The sequence below is a fragment of the Delphinus delphis genome, chromosome 11 (genome assembly GCF_949987515.2).
Source record: "Delphinus delphis chromosome 11, mDelDel1.2, whole genome shotgun sequence".
Classification (NCBI taxonomy): domain Eukaryota; kingdom Metazoa; phylum Chordata; class Mammalia; order Artiodactyla; family Delphinidae; genus Delphinus; species Delphinus delphis.
This window is the reverse complement of record NC_082693.1, coordinates 94,278,758-94,298,634: the sequence shown is the minus strand read 5'-3', so window position 1 is coordinate 94,298,634 and position 19,877 is coordinate 94,278,758. Positions and strand designations below refer to the sequence as shown.

General features: G+C 42.8%; 1 protein-coding gene across 1 annotated transcript in view; it reads left to right on the top strand.

Annotated features, from left to right (window-relative positions):
• The first annotated feature begins 470 nt into the window (after positions 1 to 470).
• The window catches only part of MRTFA (myocardin related transcription factor A), a 199,854-nt gene continuing 180,447 nt past the window's right edge, over positions 471 to 19,877 (top strand). Inside the window, exon 1 of the mRNA XM_060025712.1 lies at positions 471 to 693. The gene's annotated coding sequence lies outside the window, so the exon portion shown is untranslated. The remainder of the gene's footprint in view (positions 694 to 19,877) is intronic.

Below are 19,877 nucleotides of genomic sequence, written 5' to 3'. Positions count from 1 at the left end.
GACCCTTCAGGCCCCTAGAAGGATTGTGATGGGGTCGGGAGGATTAATGCACTAAGCGCTCGCGGCATTGACCCCTTGGCAACTTAGCGAGGTCTGGCCGGGTCCACCGCCCTTCCCGTGACTGGGTGACCAATGGGCTGCGGCCTCTTTAAGGCCCCAGCGCCCCGTCTCCGGCTCGTCTCCGACCTCCTCCCACCTCCTCGCTGCCACTCCGCCAGTTCCAGACTTCCCTCGGCATGAGGTCATCTCCCTGCTGCCTATTGGCTGCGCTGGACCGTCAGTCACAGGAAGTCCCGCCGCCATCCTCGCCAGCCTCGCATCCCTCTTGTCCCCCCGCCCTCCCCTTAGTCCGCGGTTCCCGGCCTCCACGAGGCCTCTGATTGGCCAGCGCTGCTGTCAGTTCTCCAGCGGGCGTTGTGGGGGGCGGGAGGCGGGTGTGGTGGGAGGGCCCGCAGCTTCCGTGGCTGAGAGGAGCCGGCCGCTGCCGTGTCTGTGGTGTCCGCGGCGGCGGCGAGAGCGACTGTCCCATCCTTCCCACCCTCTCAGCTCCGCTCGCTGCACGCCCTCCGCTCGCGCCGACTTCTCCGCAGCTCCGCGCGTCCCAGCTGGACGCTGAGCCTTGGGAGAAGACGCGCGCGGTGAGAGCCGGAGCGGGGACCGCCGCAGAGCCCGGGCCGGGAGGACAGCGAGGCGGTGAGTGAGAGTCCGGGCAGGGGACCCCTCCCCCACCGCGGCCCCGCCCCGCCCGGAGCATCCTTTCTCCTGGCGACCCCGCTTCTCGCGCGCCCTCCGGGGGGTCCGGCAGGGCCGGCCTCGCGGCCCGGCCCCCTCCCCGTCGCCGCCCCGCTCCTCCGGGTCGGGGTCGCAGAGCCGGGGCGGGCGGCGCGGGGCGCGGCGGTGCACCTGTGCGCCGCCGCGCGGGCCTCGCAGGTGGGGAGGCACGGAGGTTCCCGCCCCCGCCGCATCCCGGGCGTTTCGTGACTGCAGGGACTGGGTGTAGGGTGCTTTCTCCTGGATCTTGTGCAAACCTTCAGAATCCATGTGCAATCCCAGGATTCCCAGGCAAGGCAGTCTCACCTGGACTTGTTGATGCCTGTGTAGCAACCTGAATGCTGCCAGGTGTAAGGAATCTGACAGATTCGAAACTTCCCTCTAATGAAGTGTCTGTCAGGACGCCTTGATTACAGCCCCTACCCTGGGGGTAATGCAAGAGCATTGATCCGCTGTAGTAGGTAGGGTTGGAGTTTCTGAGTCAGACTCTCAAACCTGCCAATTGCTAGCTGTGTAATTTGGGGCCTCAGTTTCCTCATTTGAAAATTGGGGATAATAGTAGTATCTGTCATCGGGGGTCGTTGTGAGTATTAAATGAAATACTTCACATAAATTGTTTGACACAGCGCCTGGCCCCTTGTAAAGGCCCAAGAAATTTTGGTTTGGTTTTATGATGTTGAAAACCATGATAGACCAGTGTGTGTGTAAGCACCAGCCCAACTTGGCTTTGTCAGGATTTCTGTTTTCTCCCTGTTATGCAGCATAACTAAAGGGCAGTTTGGTGGCCAGTTAACTGCTTACCAACCTATACTTGGCATGAAATGTGTGTAGACAGGAATGTGAAATACGTCACTTAACTGTGGTAATGAAATTACACCCAGCTTCATGTATTTTTACACACTTTAAAATCCATAAGGTGTCTGAAATGCCAAGTTGACAGTTTTTGAGCTCTTTTCAAGGTCTTTTCCAGCTGAAGTCAAAGCCTGTAATAGAATCTTTATTTTCAATAAGAAGTTACATTTATGTGTCTTACTTTAGAAGACCCCCCAAAACTCCACATTTTACTTATGCGGTTTTACTGTTGAAAAACAGCCACCTCCCAGGGTTGAGGTGGTACAGCCAGCTGGCCCACAGCCCTGTGACTGCAGGGTGGGGAAGCTTTGGCTGAAAGTTACTAAACTAAGTTTTGCCTAGTGTTGTTGGCATTTTTCACAGCGAATCAAAGGGCTTTATGATACTTAGTTTCTTAATGAAATGATTTAGAAAGAAGCAAACCATTACTGCTTCTTCAGAAACATGTGCAAAGAAAAACTGGCTGTAATGTAGTTGTAGCATTTGCTTCAGTTCTTTGCTAGTAACTGTTAAGAAGAGCCCCTGTTTAAAAAGGCTTCCAAAAGTCACATCCATTAGGATAAATTTTTTATTTAGAGTGAAATCATGTGAGATGGAAGACTAATATGTATCCCATAATCCAAAAGTATTTATTGCAGACTTTCCATGTCCTGAGTGCTCTGTCAAGAGCTATGAGGAAGGGATTCAAAAGAAGTACAGAACAGCATCTCGGCCCATAAAGGGCAAAAGCATAAAGTTCAGTCACCCAGTAGTGATTATGGGTATTGCTTAAGTAATGACTTCGTTCATTCATTAATTCAATAAATTTTTGTTTCATGCCTGTAATGTGCCAGGTGTTTTCCTAAAAGCTGAGATTATGAAAATGAGTGTGGTATATGTTCCCTGCTCATGAGGAGCTCACAGTCTAGTGGGAGAGTAAGAAAGTGACAGATAATTGTAACACACTGACATAAACTCCAAGTACAAACCCAGAACTGTATGGGAGAGTCAAAGGAGCTTTCCCTTTGGACTTCAAGGAGAAGATGGCCTTTGAGCTGAATCTTAACTCATTAGACAAAGGAGAGGAAGATCATACCAAACAGAAGTAATTGAGCTTGAAAAGATTTCCTGACAACTCTTCGGACCATGGGTACAAGCCCTAGAGAAGGGGAAAGAAACGGACATTTCTTGATGCCCACTATGTTACAAGCATCAAGCTAAGCTTTTAATGCATTGCTTAGTCCTCACAATAACCCTAAGAGGTAGATTTTGCCTCCACTTTAGGATATAGAAACTGAGGCTCAGGGTAGTTAAATAATTTGTCTAAAGTTACACATTAGTGACAGAGCCAGGACTTGAATCCCTGACTTTAAAGTGTAGTAAGTGCTTTTTCTTTTAAGACTCTGTTTTGTAGAAATACTAAATATACAATGAGGTGAGAAAGTTCCACCCACGTATATCATTTTACTGCTTGTGTTACAGATTGCTTTCTGTGAAGTAAATGTTTCATATTTGATTAATTGAGTTTTGGGTTAGACGAGTTTTGGGTCTTCGTTGCTGCATGCGGGCTTTTTCTAGTTGTGGCGAGTGGGGGCCACTCTTTGTTGCCATGTGCGGGCTCTAGGAGCGCGGGCTTCAGTAGTTGTGTGGCATGTGCGCTCAGTAGTTGTGGCTCGCGGGCTTAGTTCCTCCGCGGCATGTGGGATCATCCCGGACCAGGGCTTGAACCTGTGTCCTCTGCGTTGAAAGGCGGATTCTTAACCACTGCCCCATCAGGGAAGTCCTCATATTTGATTTAGAGTTGCTAGGGCTTATATAATAAATAAAGGCTATTTTTATCAAATGATATTTATTTTACCCTTATAAATGTGATATTTCCTAAGAACTGTGGCCCGTGAAAACATTCAGTGAAAATGGAGGACATTGAGATATACAGATCCTATGTGTGGCACTTTACAAAGTAGTTAAACAGGTGTGGACTTTTCTTGAGGCTGCAGCTTAAATATTTATTTAAATGTAAAAGAAAAGCATATGCAGACATATGGCCAATGACACGGGTTCGAGCCGTAGTCCTGGAAGATCCCACATGCTGCAGAGCAACTAAGCCCCTGTGCCACAACTACTGAGCCTGCGCTCTAGAGCCCGTGAGCCACAACTACTGATCCCACGTGCCACAACTACTGAGCCGTGTGTCTAGAACCCGTGCTCCGCAACAAGAGAAGCCACTGCAATGAGAAGCCCGCGCACCACCACGAAGAGTAGCCCCCACTCGCCGCAACTAGAGAAAACCCATGTGCAGCAGCCAAAACATAAATAAATAAATAATAAATAGATGATGAAAGGGGTAAAAGTTTTTGAATACTTAATTTTTACACGGGGGAAACTAGAATTTTGAAGTCATATTAATGAAGATGGTTGTATTGTATTTAGAGAGACCACCATGGCAAGGGCATATCCTGACTGTAAGCTCCATAAGGGCAAGGATGTTTGATTCTTCTGTTCCCAGCTTCAAGAGCAGTTTTGGGACATAGCAGGTGCTCAGAAGTTTATTTCAGAAAGTCTTTGAAAGGGAAGAGGGAAGACATTGATGGAGTACAGATGAAGTGCTTGAGGCAAAGGGAATAGTTTATAAATGGATACATTTTGGAAGAAAAGGAACAGCAGACAAAGGGAATAGTCTGCTGACACAATTCAACAGATATAGGCACTGTTTATTTCTAAGGCTTAATGGAGTTTTGAGAATCAAGGAAACAGTGTCTACTCTGAAGGAGCTTACAGTTTTAGAGAGTAGGTATCTGCTATTAGCTATCTACTGCTGTCTGTTGCCTACATATGTAATGATTACCCCAAAAGATAGTGTTTAACATGGCAATAAACATTTATTACCTCTCACAGGTTCTGTGATTCAAGAGTTCAGGAGCAGTTTGGCTGAGTGGTTTTAGGCTCAGGGTCTCTTTAGAGATTGCAGTAATATGTCAGCTGGGATTGCCGTCATCCAGAGGCTTGACTGAGGCTGGCAGATCCTCTTCCAAGGAGGCTAATCATATGGCTGGCAAGTTGGTACCGGCTGTTGGGGGAAGTCTCAGCTTCTCTCCATGTGGGCCCCTCCACAGAGCTACTTGCTTGCCCTCATGGCATGGCCGCTGGCTTCCCTCTGAGCAAGTAATCCAAGAGACCAAGCTACGCTGTCTTTTATGACTTAGCTTCAGAAATTACATACAATCCTTTCTCCAGCATTCTGTAGGTCACACACTGCAGGAAAGGACTACACAAGGATGTGACGGCTAGGAGGTGAGGAGCGTTGGGGGCCAGCCTGGAGGCTGGCTATCACAGCGGGAAGCATAGAAAAAGCTAAGTGTTGAAAGAAAGCGCAACGTGCTGCGGGGCGGGAGCGGAGGGGAGGACTCAGAGGAGGGAAAGATCACTTTTGGGATGATTAGGGAATTGGGGAAGATTTAATTCTTTTAACGGATATTCACAGATATTTATTGTGTGTTTACTGTGTGCCTTCCACATGGTAGGGTAATTTGTAGAAATGGACACTGAATTAGGGCCCCATGAAATGTTTTAAGTAGTCTAGGCCAGCATTGACACTAAGGACAAATGTTTGATCTTTATGTGTAAGGTGAAGGTGGAGTCATTTTTCTGATGTTGAAGAGAACAGTAACTTATCAGTGTGATAGACAAGCAGTTACAGAGTGTAAGTAGTTAAGAGAATGACTACTAGAGCCAGACTGTCTGGGTTTGAATCCCGGCTCCACCACTTGCTAGCTCTGTGACCTTGGGTGTGTGACTGTGATACTTTTGCTACTTTATCTTCTCAGTGACTCACTAACTGTAAAATGGGGATAAAAATGGTGCCTGCTTTATATTGCTGCTATGAGGATTAAAGAAGTTAAAAATATGCCAGGTTCTTGGAACAGCTTTACATGCATCATCATCATCATCATCATTAGTTTTTGGCAGTAGCTTAGAACTGACATGGGTGAGTGAGGTTGGAGGGAGAGATGAATGAATGTAAAATGATGTGAGTACTGAGAAGGAGGCGTTTAAATGTCAATCATTGCTGCTTCAGCATCAGTTTTTCCAGTTCAGATATCTACATCCAGATAAACTTATTTCTCCAGTTAGAGTGAAGCAGTGGTTTTATTAGTTGAACTCCACAGTTAAAACAAGACCTCAGAAGGTGCAAGTTTCCTGTTAAGGGTATCTCATACCCTCTTATTGTCCCTGTGAATTCCTGGGCCCTCTATCTGCAGAATGGGTTTAGCCAGAAGCAGTCCTTAAAGTTGCATATGCTTCAGAAGAGCTTATAGGTGGAACTAGGCGCCATAGCAAAAGTACCTAGAATGAGAACTTTTGTGACTGAGTCACAAAGGAATCTGCAGAATTCTTAAAAACATTAACTATATCACTTCGATGGAGAGGGAAGATAATTGAACTCCATGTTGCTGCAGGTGTTGAAGAAGAAATTGGGTGAACTGCCAGGGTGTCTTGGGTGGAGCTAATTGCTTAAGTTGCCTTCAGTTCTGCGGTTTTACTGATCAAGTCCAGTTCTCATTGTTTAGTTGAACGGAGGCACTGAGAAATGGTTTGAGGTTCCACAACCGTCTAGCGGCTGAGCCTGGACTACTTCCTCACCCTTTGTTTAAGACCAACTCACATAGCAGTAATAAAAGGTCTGCAGAATCCTAGGAAGACTGAGTGTTGTGAAAATTTCTTTTTTTAAGTTTTAAAAAAAAATTTAATTTAATTTTTTTTGGCTGTGTTGTGTCTTCGTTGGTGTGCGTGGGCTTTCTGTGGTTGCAGTGAGTGGGGGGCTACTCTTCGTTGCATTGCGCGGGCTTCTCATTGCGGTGGCTTCTGTTGTTGCAGAGCACGGGCTCTAGGCGCATGGGCTTCAGTAGTTGTGGCACGAAGGCTCAGTAGTTGTGGCTCGTGGGTTCTAGAGCACAAGCTCAGTAGTTGTGGCACACAGTCTTAGTTGCTCTGTGGCATGTGGGATCTTCCCGGGCCAGGGCTCGAACCTGTGTCCCCTGCATTGGCAGGAGGATTCTTAACCAGTGCACCACCAGGGAAGTCCCAAAAATTTCTTTTTATTTTCTTCGGATACCATATTTTTACTTCTGTGGTATGTCTGGTTCATTTGCTTCTTCACTCACTCTTGCTAATGTGCATTTAGAAATCATTTCCTGTATAAATGAGTGCCAGTAACGAGTAATTTGGGTAGTTCATTTGGAAATCCGTAGTGTATCCTCTGTTACTGAATTTGAAGATAGGTGGCTGTTTTCAGGTTTTTGACCTCTGAAATTGTGGGAATTATGGGTCAGTTTGGTTTGCTGAAAAGTCTTTGTTTTGGTATCAAAATTTAAAGTATCATGGGTATAATTTGAAAAAAAATTCTAAACTTCCTAGTATGAGAGAGTAAAATAATTAGTGAGGTAACATGTCAAGTTGTAAGGGCGTGAGCAGAGCTAGGTACTGACAATTATCAGCTGTGTAGCCTTAGACTCACTGCTTAACCTTATGTGACTCGATTTCCTTATCTGTAAAGTGGAGTTAAAAATTCTTACAACATGAGGTTGTTATTAGGAGTATGGAGAAATGTAGAAGGGAGTAACAGTGGCATATGCTTTGTTAGCCACTGTGTTACCTCATGAATGCTCGCACCAGCTCTGTGAAATAAGTAATAATAGCACCATTTTTTTTTTTGTTTTTCCCCCCAGTACGCGGGCCTCTCACTGTTGTGGCCTCTCCCATTGCAGAGCACAGGCTCCGGACGCACAGGCTCAGCGGCCGTGGCTCACGGGCCTAGCCGCTCCGCGGCATGTGGGATCTTCCTGGATCGGGGCACGAACCCGTGTCCCCTGCATCGGCAGGCGGACTCTCAACCACTGCGCCACCAGGGAAGCTCCTAATAGCACCATTTTGCAGATGAGGTTAGAGAAGCTTGGAGAGATGAATTAATTTAGGAAGATCACAGTCAGGATTTGAACCAGGTCTCTCTGTGAATTAAAAGGTGGTTTAAAAAAAAAAACGGTGACTCCCTATCATAGTATGTTTGAAGTGCCTAACTTTGCCTCCAGTAAATGTTTGTTCCTGTTCACTTTCTTTTGCATAGCTAGTGAAAACGTCCGTACAGTGGGAATTTTTTATGGTAGTGATCAAGGTGTTATAGCTCTCAAAATATTCTTTGTAATATTCCTTATATGGGGACTTCTCTGGTCACACAGCGGTTGAGGGTCCGCCTGCAAATGCAAGGGACGCGGGTTTGAGCCGTGGTCCAGGAGGATCCCACATGCCACGGAGCAATGAAGCCCATGCGCCACAACTACTGAGCCTGCGCTCTAGAGCCCACGAGCCACGGCTGCTGAGCCCACGCACCACAACTACTGAAGCCCCCGCGCCTAGAGCCCGTGCTCTGCAACAAGAGAAGCCACCGCAATGAGAAGCCCGTGCACCGCAACAAAAGAGTAGCCCCTGCTGGATGCAACTAGAGAAAGCCCACACAGCAATGAAGATCCAGCGCAGCCAAAAATACATAAATAAATTTATTTAAAAAAAGATAAAAAATAATTCCTTATATGTATCTTGCTGCCATTCCTGAAATGGAAAGCTGTAATAGTGACTTCACATTTTAAGTTGCACGTTAAAATGCTTACTAAATAAGGGCCTACCAAAATATCCAAATTAAAATTTTTTGTCAGTGTTTCAGTATCTTTGTAACTGTAAATGGTGTAAGTTATGCCGGAGTCTCTTAATGGTGGTTAATTTGTACATATTTTCACTACCACAAAATTTACAGGAACTTGGAAATCTGTCTTTTCCTCATACTTTAGGACACTCCATGTTGCAGATTAAGAGTTGTGTTATCGTGGTTGAAACTGGCTTTATTGTTGATTTTATATTTTGTTATATGATGTATATCTTTAAAGTCTTTTAAAATTTGCCACATATGTCTTGGCTTTTTTTTTTTAAAAAGGTAGAGATGGGGAAACAATTTTGAAATGAAAAGTTAGGATCATTTTCTTTCTTATTCTTGATACATGTTATAATCACTTTCTATGAACAATCACTTGAACTAAAGCTTCCGTTCAGGAGCTATACATTCTTTAATTCTAACATCCCAGGTTAATGCCCTGAGGTCATGACAGTGAAGGCAAAGATTTCATGGTATTTTAAATTCTTCTTTTTTTAAAAAAATATTTATTTATTTGGTTGTGCTAGGTCTTAGTTGCAGCATGTGAACTCCTAGTTGCGGCATGCATGTGGGATCTAGTTCTCTGACCAGGTATCGAACTCGGGCCCCCTGCATTGGGAGCGTGGAGTCTTAACCACTGTGCCTCCAGGGAAGTCCCTTAAATTCTATTTTATAGAGTCAGTGATCATTTCACATTATCTTGCTGATATTTCCTTTCTGTTCAGATTTTTTTTTTTTCCTGGGGTTGGGGTGTGTGGGGTGTGTGGTCCTGGAATGGGAATAATAGGCAGTCAAGAATATAATGAGATCATAGGCTAGTGATTTGAAATTAAATAAATTTAAATATTTCCTTTACTTAGTAGAAGTTCATAGGATGGTATGGTTCATTTGTGTGATATCTGTCCTGAATCTTTGGGTACCTCGTGTCAAATAATTATTTATTTAATCATTTTCCTAAATCAGTCACTGTAGCATAATTGACACCCCCCTCCCCGCTTTTGGCTTTTACCTGTAAACTGATTCTGAAGGTGAACCTAGCAGAAACAGTATGTGTGAAAACTGGACATGACTTGTACAATTTGGATAAGCTATTCATGACATTTTACTTTCAACATGTTTAATAACCTTTTGGGTGCCTAAATAAAACTGAGTTAATTATAGTGTAACCTTTTGTTCTATTTGGAGAGTGTTAAGGGATTTTTGAATACGCTCCAAAATTCACCTTCATCAAGTGAGCTTAGAAAGCTCTTTCTAGAGCAGGAATTCTCAAGACTTTACCTGCATGATTGTTTCTACTTTTCTGGCCACTCTTTTTGTTTTATTTTTAAAAAGAAGAGTAGATTTTCCCTGCTCTTTGGAGATAGTATTGATGAGTTTTAGAGTTGAACGCACCTGTTTTCAATTGTGCCTCTACTGCTCATTGGCTCTGTGATCTTGGGTGAGGGAATTAATCTTTCTGAATCTCTCCTTCCTCATAGGATAGATGTGGGGGGTAAATAAAGTTACACGTAAAGCATTTAGCACATAATGGACGTTAAATTCATGTTAACTTTCATAGCACCCAGAATTTTTCTTTTGTAGCACTAGCCACAATTGCAGCTAAATAATTATGTAATTATTTTATGTTTTTCTTCTCATAAGCTTCATGAGGCTAAGGCCCAAGTCTGTCTATTCCCAGCTGAATTCCCAGCATGCAGCATAGTGCTTGGCATGGCATATAATAGATGCTCAGTAAATACTTGAATGAATGAAAGTGACTCACCTCCTCTTCTTAACCTGTCCTCCCTTGACTTAAAGGACAGTGTCCTGAACTTATTTCCTGAAAGTAGATCATAGAGCTTATGATTTGCTGTCCAGAGTCAATTCCATGGTCTTCCACTCTCCTCCTTGCTTACTGTACTGCAGCCTCACTGGATTCCTTGCTGTTATTGGGTTGTACCAGGTTTCTGTGTTTGCTGTTCCCTCTGCCTGAAATACTCTATCCTTGGATCTTCACATGGTTTACTTCCTCACTTTTTTCAGATCTTTGCTCAGATATTACATTATTAGACCATCATATTTAAAAAAGCCACTTTACTCCCCAATCCCAGGCATTCCCTATTTCCCTTATCCTGCTTCACTTTCTCCACAGGATTAATCACCCCTTGACATGTATTTATTTACTGTCTCCTCCCACTAGATGATAGTCTCTGCAAGGGCAGGTACTTTGTTTTGTTTATTGTTGTGTCCTCAGCACCATCAATACCTGGCATGTAGTAGGTGCTTAAATCTTTTTTGAATGAATTACTGAATGAAGGAATGGATATTTTCATTCCTGTTTTTCCTCCCAAGTGGTATTTAATGTAGTTGATCACTTTCTTTCTTGAACCATTTTATATTCTTGGTATGACATGATTCTCCTAGTTTTTCATCTAATACCTTATCCCTTCCTTCTACCTCTCCTGCCATTCTTTCTCAGTCTCTTTTGCTGGCTGTTTTTCATCCTGGCCTGAGTGTGGGATTTTCTCAGGACTCGGGCTCAAACCCTCTTATTGTCTCTCTCTGTAGGAGATCCCATCTAATCCCATAGCTTTAACCACCAGTTACATGCCAATGATTCCCAAATGTGTCTGTCTTTTTTTGAACACAAATCACTCTGCCACTTCTACTTGGATGTCTCACAGACACCTCAAATTTACATTTCAGACTGAACTTTTTTTTTTTTTTTTTTGCGGTACGCGGGCCTCTCACTGTTGTGGCCTCTCCCGTTGCGGAGCACAGGCTCCGGACGCGCAGGCTCAGTGGCCATGGCTCACAGGCCTAGCTGCTCCGCGGCATGTGGGATCTTCCCGGACCGGGGCACGAACCCGTGTCCCCTGCATCGGCAGGTGGCCTCTCAACCACTGCGCCACCAGGGAAGCCCTCACACTGAACTTTTAACCTTCGTTTCCTCTTGTCAGAGTTGTTCTTGCTCCAGTGTCCCCCATTTCTGTAAATGGCACTTCTGTCCACCTAGTTACATAAGCCAGAAATCGGAAGGGTCATCTTTGACATTTCCTTCTGTCCTCACATCCATTCCATCATCAGTTTCTATTAATAATCACTCCATAAATATTATCTCATTTGTCAACTTCTCATTTCTTCTACTAAAGCCACTCCAGCTAGTCCAAGCCATGCTCTTTCCAGGGCCTCTTCAATAAATTCTTAGCTAATTTTCCTGCTTCCAGCCTTCCCCCTGACTCTTTCTCCACAGTGAAGCCAAAGTTTCAAATGCCAATTTAATCATATCACTGTTCCTCTTTCCCTAAGCCTTTCACTGTATGTAGGCTCCAAGCAGATAACTTACATGAATGGAATTGGGTAGGTCAGGGTTTTTTAATAAGGAGTGGTAGGAACTGTAGCAGTTGGAGAGAACGTGCCCTGTCTAGAGAGGGCAGCCACTACTCAATTTTGATATATTGCTGACATGTGGGAGTATTGGCCCAGAATTGCTGATCTTCTGATTTTTTCCAAGGGAAGCCAGAAATCTGGATTTTTTTTAAATTGTGAATTTTCTCTATTTTAAAATGTTGACAACCAATTTGAATTTAAAAGATTTCTATACTTAGGAATAAATTTACTGAAATACATAAAAAACTTTTACATTGAAAATCACAAAACATCGCTGAGAAAAATTAAAGAAGACCTAAATAAGTAGATGTGTACAGTGATCGCAGTTTGAAAGACCCAGTGTTGTTAAACAGTCCACTTTGCCCCAAATAATCTAAAGATTCAGTGTGTTTACAATCTAAATCCCCACAGGCTTTTTTTGTGGAAATTGACATGCTGAATCTAAAAGGTATATGGAATTGCAAAGCATTTACAATAGCCAAACAACTTAGAAGTGGAAGAACAAACTTAGAGGAATTAAATTACCTGATTTCAAGACTTATTATAAAGCTAGAGTAATAAAGACACTGTGATGTTGGTGTAGAAAAAACATATTGAGCATCGACCACAATAGAGTCCTGAAGGGGACACATATGATCAATTGGTTTTTTAGCAAAGGCTAAAACATAATTCAGGAGGGGAAAGGATAGTCTTTTCAAGAAATGTTGCTGGAACAATTGATGGATGTTTGCATGTAAAGTAATGAGTCTTAATCCCTGTCTCACACTATACAGAAAAATTAATTTGAAGTGGCTCGTAGACCTAAACATACAAACTAAAGCCATAAAATTTATAGACAAAATTATAAGAGAAGATCTTTGTGACCTTGAGGTAGACAGAGGTTTTTTTAGGACCCAGAAAGCCTGAACCAACCATAGAAGAAAAAATTGATAAATCAGACCATATCAAAAGCAAAACTTTCTTTTCTACAAAATATACTGTAAGAAATGAAAAGGTAAGCCACAGGCTAGGAGGAAACATTTACAAACACACATACTATCTATATATCTATATATAGATATGTATATATACACACACACACATATATATGACTTAAATCCAGAATCTGTGAAACACTTTAAAATTCAGTAATATGACAAATGGCCCAGTTAAAAATGAGCAGAAGTTTATATAGACCCTTCACAGAAGAAAATATATTTGAATGCCTAAAAGCATATGAAAAGGTGCTCCACATCATTAGTTACCAGGGAAGTACAAATTAAAACCACAATGAGATACTACTTCATACCCACAAGAATAGCTAAAAATTAAAAAAAAAAAGACAATTCCAACTATCGGTGAGGATTTGAAACAACTAGAATTAATGTATGTTGCTGGTAGCAGTGTGAAATGGTATAGCCACTTTGGAAAACAATTGGTCAGTCTCTCCTAAAGTTTGACCTAAACAATTGGTCAGTCTCTCCTAAAGTCTCTCCATCCTCCTCTTTGGTGTTTATTGTCTAAGAGAAACGAAAACATATGCACAAAAAAACCACATCAATGTTCATGGTAGCTTTATTCATAATAGCCAAAAAACTGGAAACAACCCAGATGCCATCATCAGCAGGTGAATAAACAGTGAATTATCGATACATGCAGCAATGTGAATGAATCTCAGAAACATGTTGAGTGAAAGCAAGACACAGAAGAGAACTTACTGTATGGTTTCATTTATACTGAAGTTTTAGAATAGGCAAAACTAATTTATAGTAATAGAAATTAGGTCCGTGGTTGGCTGGGGTGTGTGTGTGTGGAGATTGACTGAAAAAGGACATGAGGGATGATGGGCATGTTTTTTTCTTGATTTGGCGTGGTGACTACACAATAGTGTACATTTGTCAGAACTCATTGAACTCCTTGAAAATGTACACTTCAAATGTGTGCATTTTATTGTGAGTAAATTATACCTCAGAGTTGATTTTAAAAAATACTGTACGGGTCAGCACTCTGGATTAGACAAAAGATGTGTGCATGCCAAATTTGGTTGAGGTCAGCCAGTTTTTAACAGCCGATCTACACCCCCACTCGTGCATACACTGCAAGAGGGCCTGGCCTGTAATAGGTCTTCAGTTTCTGTTCAATGAATGTTGCAGCTCCCTTGCAAGAAAATATCCCATCCTTTATCCTGCAGTTTTCTGACTCCAGTCATTTTTATGGAGTTAATTATTTGGTTTCTCCTGGCCCTAGTACCTTGAGTACAAATCAGTCCATTCATTCTTTCAAATAGTTACTGAGCATCTACCACATGTAAAACCCTGACCAAATAAAGTACTTGCTAACTGTCAGTTGATTTTATATATATATATATATATATATATATATGAAAATTACATTTGACTTATAAAAGCAGAGGCTTGGTAAGCTCTTCTTGCTTAGAATGTTTCAGCTACTATTTCTTTGTCTTGAGCATTTACAGTCTGCTATCTGTGGAGAAATAGCATAGGCTTAATAACAGACTCTTTACATAGTAACTTCTCAGATGAGAGGAAGCAAAACATTTCAGAATGTCATTCAGTTTTAGCTGTAGAAATGGCAGATTTCTTTTCTAGTCAGAGTCTATGAGGGAGGAGGGGACTGACTTAATTGTGTTGCTAGGACCAAACTGCTTCTTGGTCTTACAGTGAGTCTGCAGCTGTATGTTGTCTTCATCAAATTTGGTTATGGCTGTGTACTTTTATAGGTCACCAAGCAGAGTTATTACGTGGTTTTTCAACCAGAACTTTAAAAAGCACTGGTTATCATTCTCTATTGATAATTGTTCCTTTCCTGACTTTGATCGAGCTGCTCTGAATTCTCCAAATAGCCTTCCTCCTCCCCTTCCCTAAACTATGTCCTTGCCCATTTTAAAAGTTAGCCTAAGGCTTAACTCCTTTACAAAACAACTTTCCTTGATTAATACAATCTCAAACTTGTTTTCAGACTCTCCTCTCCCCATGGTACCCTCTTATTATTTCTGTCTCTCTTTTTTCTTGGGGGGGGGGGCCTCACCATGTGGCATGCAGGATCTTAGTTCCCCTACCAGGGATCGAACCCTTTCCCCCTGCAGTGGAAGCGCCAAGTCCTAACCACTGGACTGTCAGGGAATTCCCTCATTTCTCTTTTTTTACTTAGCATTTCTTTTTTTCACCAAGATCTTTTCTTCCTATTAACGTTATAGTTCATTGGGGGTGGGGGGTGACAGCTGTACCATTTTTTCTCTGTGTATCTAATATAAGATCTGTACCAAGTGGGTTTAATAAATAAAACAAAGATTGATGGTACATTCTACTGTGAAGGTAAGTAACATGCAACTCAGATTCCATAATGGTGAAAAGCACAGTACTTTAGATAACTGTGGACCTAGGTCTTTTCTCCACCTTTTGTTGGCACAGTTCCCTAGGAAGGAAGCCAGGGAGATTAAGAGTTGCCTGTATCTGATAATAGCCCAGAAACTTAAGAGCAGGCAGTTCCCACAGCAGCAATCTGAGTCCAGTAAGAGAGCTTAATGAACTGCCTGTACCTGTACAGTCATCAGAGTTTGTCTCTGTGCTGAGATATCAGAGGCACTGAATGAAAGAAAGTTAACAGGAGTATGAGAATGAGGAAAAAAGAAGTGGGCGTTGGAATTGCATACATGTGTAATCTTGATAGTTTATTTTAATTTGGAAAGATCTGTTATGCTCATTGACACATTTTTCTGATTAAAATTGTTTCTACTTATGCCTGTGCTAAAATTAGTATCATACTAAAGAGAGGACTGTGGTTTGTCTGCCTTTCAGAATATATTATTTCAAATACCTTTTATCTTTGAAGGATTCAGAATCTTCAGTCATTTCACTATCTAAGATTAAATTTACTTTCATTTTACATTCTCACCAACAGTGCACAAGCGTTCCAGTTTCTCCACATCCTTACCAGTGCTTGTTATTTTTTTTCCGTAGTAGACATGCTAATGGACATGAGGTGGTGGTCTTTTACATATTCAGTGTTTTCATCTGTGACTGGTAGGTAGCATGATGTTGCCTCTATAGTTCTTATCACAGTACTGTTTTCCTCCCCAACACTTATCAGTCATATCTGAAGTGCTTAATTTTTTACTTGTTACCATAAGAGCCATAAGGGTAGGGACCTTGTCTGCCTTCATCACTAGTATCTCTAGGGCTGAGACAGTACCTGACACATTATCCTTGCTTAGCGAGTATTTGATGAATGAATGAATGAATGGAAAGGAGAGAGGCTTAGTGTAGTGGTTGAAACAAAAGACTTCGTTCGGCATCAGACCGACTTGGGTTTGAATCCTGGTTTCCTTATTTACAAAATGCTTTCCTCATAGGATTGTGGTGAGATTAAGTGAGATCACATATGTAAAACCCTCAGTACAGCACCTGGCACATTGTAATTATCTGGTAAGTGGCAGCTATTATTATTAGGGAGAGGTCAGCTGGCCAATGGGGCATCAGTAGGCGTGGGGCTTAAAAAAACCCTCATTTTGTCACTAATAAGATGTGGCATTTTAAAAAGAATTTTATTTATTTATTTGGCTGTGTCGGGTCTTAATTGCAGTGCACAGGCTCTTCTCTGCGGCATGCGGGCTTCCCTCTAGTTGTGGCACATGGGCTCTAGAGCGCTTGTGCTCAGTATTTGCATTGCATGTGGGATCTTAGTTCCCTGACCAGGGATCAAACCTGCGTCCCCTGCATTGGAACGCGGATTCTTAACCACCGGACCACCAGGGAAGTCCCATAAGCGGTGCAATATTGATCAAGTTGTCTAACCTCTTTAGTCTGAGTTCTTTTCCCCTGTAAGAGCATTAATCCCAAAAGGCCCTTCTGTGATTTTCATTTGATCCTTCCATTGGTCACTGTGTTCACTCCAGCAGTCAGTTATCACCATTTCACACTATCTCAACTTTAATTACAGTAGGAGATTGTTCACCTCAGAGTCTGAATCTCAGAGCATCTAAATGATAGAATTAATTTTTTTAATTTATTTATTTTTATTTATTTTATTTTTGGCTGCATTGGGTCTTCGTTGCTGCACACGGGCTTTCACTAGTTGCAGCGAGTGGTGGCTACCCGTTGTTGAGGTGTGTGGGCTTCTCATTGCGGTGGCTTCTCTTGTTGTGGAGCATGGGCTCTAGACCTGCGGGTTTCAGTAGTTGTGGCACGTGGAGTTCAGTAGTTGTGGCTCGCAGGCTCTAGAGTGCAGGCTCCGTAGTTGTGGCGCACGGGCTTAGTTGCTCCGCGGCATGTGGGATCTTCCCGGACCAGGGCTCGAACCCGTGTCCCCTGCATTGGCAGGCGGATTCTTAACCACTGTGCCACCAGGGAAGCCGTAGAATTAATTTAAAAGAATACTTTATAGAAAAGATCATTCCATTTCAAAAGTTAAACCATTAAAATAGTTGAAAAATAATTTGCCCTAATATGAAGTCTTTAGTAATGATTTAATATGCCAGGTTGTGTACGACCACTTAGTGATGATTGAAGTGGAGGAGTGCAGATTGTAACGTAGACTGCAGTGATAGTTTGGTGGTTTTGCTGAGTTGTGTTGCACTCAGCTCTTGGGGAGACTTGCTTTAAAGATACCTTTTTGTCCATTTGCTATGCTGTTGAATGATGGAGGAAATAAAATAACCCTTAAGAGAAGACTTCTGACTTCTAAAATGTTGGTGGTTGTGTCCCTGATGTTCTTAGCAAATATAGGCCCAGATATTTAAACTCAATCTGGCTGGGTTTGACAGAAAGAGAATTTCATCAATTTTCCCAACTAAGTAAGATGTTGTGGCTCCGTCCAGCAGTTATTTGTTTTTTTTGTACAAATAACTCAGAGCAGAGAATGGAAGAAACTTGCTTTTATTACCTGTTTTATGCTAGCCACTGTTAGGGGCTTTCATGTACACTGTCGTTTGTTTATTTATTTTTGGCTGCATTGGGTCTTCATTGCTGCACGCAGGCTTTCTCTAGTTGCGGCGAGCGGGGGCTACTCTTCGTCGCGGAGCGCAGGCTTCTCATTGCAGTGGCTTTTCTTGCTGCAGAGCACGGGCTCTGGGCGCGCGGGCTTCAGTAGTTGTGGCTTGCAGGCTCAGTAGTTGTGGCACGTGGGCTTAGTTGCTCCGCAGCATGTGGGATCTTCCCAGACCAGTGATCAAACCCGTGTCCCCTGCATTGGCAGGCGGATTCTTAACCACTGTGCCACCAGGGGAGTCTGTCTTATTTGGTTTTATTTGTTGATGGAATAGTTGTTTTTGCACGTACATGTTGCTCAGTGTCACCACCCTAAATCACTTACAGACAGTCCTGGAATGGTCCTTGTACATGAATCCCTATAAGCTTTTCTTAGGGAGTCACTGCTGCTAGCCCCAAGAAAGTATAGGCTGCCTTCAAGGAGAAGCTCCTTTGGCTTCATTAAGGGCAAATAACTTGGATAGCTTTTGCCACCAAACTCCCTTGTCTCTTCAGAGGTGCTTTCTGGTGGTCTGTCTCCAAGTAGGAATCCTAAACACTTTCCCCACTGAAGAAGTATTACAATTGGTGGTTAGACTCCCAGATGAAACACACACACACACACACACATACACATATGTGTAAACTTATTTACCTATTAGTACATTAGTCATGTGGAAGACTTTCTGTAATTTAGATCTCTATTTAAACGTTTATTTAGTGGAAAGAGTATGGGCCATGGAAGCCACTTAATGGTTGTGTGACCCTGAGCTAGTATCAACTTCTCTGGGCCTGTGCCCTCATCAGTAAAAGGGGGGATATATTTCTCTTGTAGGAATAATATCAAGATTAAGTGATGCAATGTAGGTGTAGCCCCACAGATGTTGGTACTGTCTATTGCTCCTCTTTCCATTCTGTTTTTCAAATAACTGAGTAAAATCTCTTTGAGCGTAACTTGGTTTGTTAGTGCCTTTATCAAGATTGCTTAGTCACGTGCCCCAGGGCTTGACAATGGAATTTGTTTTTCTTTCTTTCTTAACTACAAATGCTATTAGAAATTTATTCTTGGGACTTTCCTGGTGGTCCAGCGGTTAAGACTCCATGCTCCCAGTGCAGGGGGCCTGGGTTCCATCCCTGGTCAGGGAACTAGATCCCGCATGATGCAACTAAGAGCCTGCATGCTGCAACTGAAGATCCCGCGTGCCGCAACTAAGACCCAGCGCAGCCAAATAAATAAACAGATAATTTTTTTTTTAAGAAAGGAAATTTATTCTTGTTTAGACTTTGGAATGAGAAAGCTTTTTTAAAAACAGAATTAAATGGGTTTGCTTTAGCCATCTTGCTGAGATCTAGCCAATTTGGACAGGAAAATTAGAATTGCTTTCATAGTAGAGTTCCCACCTGGGGCATAGTTGGCAATAAGAAAGGTTGTGCGATCACATTCCTTATCAGATGTTCAGTAAAGTTTATTGTTACCTGAAAAACTTGAGGAAGGTCCCTACTCCTTGCCTTTCAGTCAAGAAGCTGATTGTGGATTAGGAGATGAGTAAATGAAAATTAATCTGACTTTGGCAATTGGAGAATGAGAAAAATGCTTACCCCCAGGCATCTAGGCTTGCTTCCACTTCCCAGAGAGCTCCTCAGAGGTCATCACCCATTGGTAGTAAGCATTAAAAACAAAGCAAAACAAAAAAAACTGTAGGTGAAGCCTGGACTAAGTAGGGTAATTTAAAAGATTTTAGATTGGTAATGGAATGCAGACATGATTTTTTTTTTTTTTTTTTTTTGCGGTACCTGGGCCTCTCACTGTTGTGGCCTCTCCCATTGCGGAGCGCTCCGGACACGCAGGCCCAGCAGACACGGCCCACGGGCCCAGCCGCTCCGTGGCATGTGGGTTCCTCCCGGACCGGGGCACGAACCCGCGTCCGCTGTATCGGCAGGCGGACTCTCAGCCACTGCGCCACCAGGGAAGCTCCGCAGACATGATTTTTACTGGCCAAAATCAATTTTGGTTTTACTCATCTAAAATTCCTCTTGGTAAAAATTATTATTCTCTTTCAATCCATTCTCTCCAGAGTAGCAGGCATGATCTTAAAAACATAAACTGAATCATGTCACTTCTCTGCTTAAAACCCTCACCTCCAACCATTTCCCATGACACTTAGAATAAAATCCAGATTTCTTCCCATGACCTACATTGCACACATGCTTTGTCTATGCTGACTTCACCACCTAGTCCGTCC